The sequence below is a fragment of the Rhinolophus sinicus genome, linkage group LG01 (assembly GCF_036562045.2).
Source record: "Rhinolophus sinicus isolate RSC01 linkage group LG01, ASM3656204v1, whole genome shotgun sequence".
NCBI classification, from domain to species: Eukaryota; Metazoa; Chordata; class Mammalia; order Chiroptera; family Rhinolophidae; genus Rhinolophus; species Rhinolophus sinicus.
Window position 1 is genome coordinate 155,318,063 of NC_133751.1, and position 5,408 is coordinate 155,323,470.

At 40.0% G+C, this 5,408-nt stretch overlaps 1 pseudogene; it reads right to left on the reverse strand.

The window, feature by feature from the left end:
* Nucleotides 1-2,696: 2,696 nt before the first annotated feature.
* LOC109445257 (interferon-induced protein with tetratricopeptide repeats 1) lies at nt 2,697-4,197 on the reverse strand (annotated as a pseudogene).
* Between the last annotated feature and the right edge of the window lie 1,211 nt (nt 4,198-5,408).

Consider the following 5,408-nt stretch of genomic DNA (forward strand, 5'->3'; position numbering starts at 1 on the left):
CGTGTTTATCTCCGGCATCTAGTCCGGAGAATGCTATATTTGGAGGGTTAAATCTAAGCACCGAGCTCTGGGAAACCCAGGTTATTGCACTTGTGATTTAAGTCAGCATTGTTTCTATACCATGCAAAAGTGTAGTATCTTTCTTTTCTACATTGCTGTATACATATATTTACATGAGACTTTACAGAGTGGTTAACCAAAAGAGGTGATGAAAGTGCAAAAAATGAAATTTATCCTAATAATTGTATGTCAATTAACTTCCTTGGTATACTTTTGACTTGTCTGTATTATTTTACTGATGAGTCTCAACACCAAATTACTGGAAATATTGTCAGAGCATTTTTTTTCCTGTCCGGAACCAATTTCTGATTTTTGCAATGGGCAAGAAGTTGTAAAATCTCCTTGAGTAAAATCCAACTTCAGTTTGCTATTAATTCAACCCAGATTGACCTCCTGAGCGCCAGAGAGCCAACTACCCACTGAATGGCTCCAATCCAATGTTCCTAAAACCAGAAATTCAACATGATGGAGCCTGAACCAAAAACCTTCAGTGTTCCTTATCTCAGTAAGAGGCACCATCATCTGCCCCAGAGGCCAAGGCCTTAACCCATCATTCTTGACTCCGCCCTCTTTTCCCCACCCCCATATGCAATCAATCATGAAATTCTGTTAGCTCAAGTTCCTCAATCTATTTCTCTCTCTCCAACCCACCCACTTCTCTCAACCTCACTGCCAGGAGCCGCAAACCTCTCATCTGAATTATGGCAAGAGCTTTATAAAGGGCTGATTGCCCATGTTGCCCCCTCCCATCTATCTATCTATTTTCCATTCTGCAAGCAGACAATACAAAGTGATATTTCCAACAGACGAGTGCTTTCACACTAAAGTCATTACCCATTAGAGGGTTCTGAAATCAATTTAGTAGGTCAGACAGAATAATTTTCAAACTAAATAAAACAGAATAGGAACTAAAATAACCTTCATATAGAAAGGATATGTATTGTTTTACTAAACTCTTTTTTCAGATATATATATACAGTATCACCATGTAAAATATGTTTCTTATTATACATCTCAATCGAAAATATTTTGAAGTATCTCTCCACAAATTACTTATTCTTTTTAAAAAGTAAACAGTAATTTTAAGTGGAGAAACTGACATGTTTTAATAGGTTTTATTATTATTTAGGTATGGTAAGGTCAACAGATCAGGAGAGGACTGCCATTGAAAAGATAGTTTCTTATACTCACAGATCCCACTAGAGGGAATACAGATCATACCTTTGGGGGCCACCCAGGGAACCACCGAAGTCTTCACTCTGAGAGGGACAGTAGGGGTGGGGGGAACTATGGGCAAGCACCTCTACTGTGGTTTCCAAGGGAAGGAGCAGGTAGGCAGTGTAAGCAGGTTTAGGACTAGCTAGTTAGTATTTGAAAAGCACTCCAAAGGGAGACAATGAGGGAGGCAGAAGGTCAAGGCAAGGTGACAAGGCATACTAACTATCAGCTTGCCCAAAACAAGGTGTGTCCAGCACATGCTTGCAGGGCAGGTGTTAGGGCATCAAGATTTCAGGAATGTGGTAAACACAACATATACCCCATGGTATTACTGACAAAAATGCATAATCTGAATCTAATCATGAGAATGTGTCAGACAAACATAAACTGAGGATCATTCTTTAAATAACCAACCTGTGTTCATCAAAAAATGACCAGGTCATGAAAGACAAAGGAAGGCTCAGAAACTTTTCACAGATAAGACAACTAAGTGCAACACATGGTCTTGGGTTGGACTTGGACTGGGGGATAAGTAGCTCTAAAGGTATTATTGAGAAAGTCAGTGGCATTTCAACATGGACTGATTGGATAATAGTATCATACAACCTTAAATTGTCTGATACTGGTTATAAAAGTGAATGTCCTTGTTTTTAGGAAATATACCGTGAAGTACTTAGGGGTTCATGATTTTGCAACTCTCAAATAATTCAGAAAAAAAAGTGTGTGTGTGTGTGTGTGTGTGTGTGTGTGTGTCTGTGTCTGTGTTAGGAAGAGAGAAAAGAAATGGGCAAGAGTATGTGGGAGTTTTTTGCACTATTCTTGCAACTTTTCTGGGAGCTTGAAATTAAATTAAAATAAAATGATTTTTTTAAGTTTGAGAAATTTTGCATTAACTCATAAGTTCCACAAGGATTTTTCCTTTCTTTGCTCCTATTATTCCCTTTGTCTAGAACACTCTTTCCTTCCCATTCCTCCCCTTCCTCTGGCTAATTTTCCAGTCTCATCTAAAATATCTCCTCTTCTTCCAGGAAGCTTTCCATAACTCCCCATACTGACTTAGAAAGAACATCTTCTTTTTTTTTTTTTCTTTTAATGTAATTGTAATGTTTTATTTGTTACAAGTCTACTTAACAAACAGTTATTTCTACTCTATAGCATTCACAGAGAAATGGTTTCTCTTTCCCTCTTTCTCACACCTACAGATATATTTTTTTATTTCACTAACTAATGTTTTATCAGGTTTGAGTAATTGTTCAAAATTACATTATTACATAATACGTTTCTGAAAGCAGCAAGCAGAAAAGATGGTTAGTACCTGTTAACCTAAAAACAAATGAAATGTGACAGTGGTCCATATTTCAGGGCCCAAGGAACATGTCCCACTGAGTTCTCAGTCAGCAGCCAGCCTCAGGGCCCACTCAATGCTGCAGGACTTTATCCAATTTGTATATGAACCCAAGGATGTTCAAGCTTTCTATATAAAAAGCATTTCTCCAAAGTTTCTTTAAAGCCAATTTCTCTAAAGAAATTATATTTTATCCTTTAAAAACGATGCCTTTTCTATTTTTACTGCTTTTAAATAATAGATAATTGCATCAACTTCCTATTTCCTTTGAAATTCCTAAAATTGGCCATAGTAGAAATATATCTCTTACAATTTTTCTTCAAGAGATTTCATGCATAACACTTTTTGATAAGCGTCTTCACATTTTCTGCAACTGCCTGTTTCTATGTACATATCTGCCAGGCTTATGTAAGCAAGGTCAAATGTGGGCTTTTGTTCCAGAGCAAATTCAAAATGAGATATGGCTAATCTTGTCATTCTGTCATTTTTCACTATCCTGTCCTTTAGATTGCCAATTTGTAGCTTTCTTTATTTGAAAAACTTGTGTTCTATAGCAAAGCCGTATCTGGTGATGCAGGAAGGCAGAGGAGGGTGTTGCCTGCAAGGCCATTTTTAAGAGCTGAAGAGCTTTATCCAAAGAGCCTTTTCTTCGGCAAAACTTGGCTGCGTATCCAAAAGACGTAGGTCTGCAAGGACATGTTGTTCAGTGCTTCTTCAATGTACTTTTGCCCTTCAGCTTCTTGTCCTACATCTAGAAGCTTCACGGAGAGGAGAGTCTTAATAAATACATCTTTCAGATTTAACTTGATGGCCTAGGGGGTGCAGAGAAAATGTCTCACTAATCTGTGATGTTTTGTTAAAGATGTCCAGGTGATAGGTGGTGATTGCATACCCAGGGTTGAATTCAGGGTATGAGGGGTCCACTTCCAGAACATTTTCCAAGCAGGCCCTGGCCCATTCATAATTCTTCCCTTCACATTTCAGCAAGGCCCATCCTTCCTCACAGTCCACCTCAGAACACTCCATTCTATAGCAGGAGGGACTGCAAACTTCTTGCAAATATTCTCCACCGTGTCCAGGTAAATCTGGACTTCTGCCAGTCTTCCAAGATAGCAATACAACCAGGTATACCGTGTTTCCCCGAAAATAAGACCTAACTGGAAAATAAGCCCTAGCATGATTTTTCAGGATAACATCCCCTGAACATACATCTTAATGCGTCTTTTGGAGCAAAAATTAATATAAGACCCGGTCTTATTTTCAGGGAAATACGGTAGTTGTCCCCAGGTAACCAGCCTTCTCCATCCGAATAGTTGGAATGTTCTTCTTGGATTAAGTCTTCAGCTTCTTTCAAGCTCCACAGGCTTTCCTCATTCTGGCCTTTCAGGCGGTTCACATAGGCCAGTAGGTTGTGTATTCTCACATTGTATTTGTTGTGTAGGAACTCAATCTCATTGAAGACCCTGCTATCTAAATCAGACATTTCAGTCATCAACTAGCAACTCCTATGTAAAGTGACATCTCAACTGCTTCAGCCTATCTTTGACCTGATCTTCATCAGCACTCTTACTCATAGCTGCTATGAACTAGGTAGCAGTTCCGCAATGTTTTGTTTAGCTGGATGGGCTCCTCTGAAATCTGGCCAGCAGGAGGCCCTTCTATATTCCCTCATTGCTCTCTTTATTTCCCTCAGCCCAGCTCTGGTCACACTTGTCTTCCCATGGCCCCCGCAAAGCTTCTCCTTCTATAGCCAGAATAATTTGGGGGCAGTCATGCTGACCATATCAATCACTTGGTTACAACTCTCCAATAGTTTTACCATTATTCCTGGAATAAAATTCAAAAATTTTAGCATGATCTACAAGCTCTTGCTTATCTGGTCCCTGGCCATCTTTTGAACATTATAGGACAGTCCAGCCATACTGGCTTCCGCTTCCTTCCACGTACTATTTCCCCAGCTTTGAGGATGAGATTAGAGGAGAGAGAAACTGAGTTCATAGAACTGCCTAAATTCCTGACCATGCTCTAGGTCTAGTTCCTAACCTAGTATCTCCTGATAGTAATCCTCCTTGCTTGCAAGCTTGAGTGGATCTCTGCCCCTTGCAAAACAGAGCCAGACTGAAACCATCAAAAAAGTGCCAAAAGACATCAAGGTAGCTCACTTCCAGACAGCCTCAGTATGCTTCTGATGTAATAATAACTGTAATTCACAAGGGAAGAACATTATATTTATGACCCACCCCCACCCTCACCCCCAGCCCTATTTTTACCACTTTTGACTTGCCAGTCTCAGCACCAGGTCCTGAGCCAGAAGTCAGCTGCCTATTCCTGGTGCATAGCCCGGGCCAAAAACTCCACAGCAAGACCTAAAGGGACAACCAGTGCAGCAGCCATGTTGTCCAAACCAAAAATGGAGTATAATGTGACAACGGAATCCTCCTCATGTCCAAATATAGTCACATGAAAAGTCTTGGCAGAGGTTTAATGAAACAACAGGGACTCTAACAAGTCTCATTGATTTTTTTAAAAGTTCAATAAAATTGGGACTTGCCTAAAAAATTTTAGGACGTAAAGACATGATTGCAGGAAGCCCTGAGAATCAGGTGGGCCTAAGGGAGGCACAAACATTCTGATCAAGTCAGTACCACAAGCACCGGAGCCAAGAACCTGTGCAGGGGTAATTCCTAGTGTGTCGTGAGGAAGGGGTCAGAGTAGTTAGCCTCACAGCTTTTAAATTCCTTTCTCTTAGCAGCAATGTCTGCAGGCAAAGGTAGTGAAAACATCT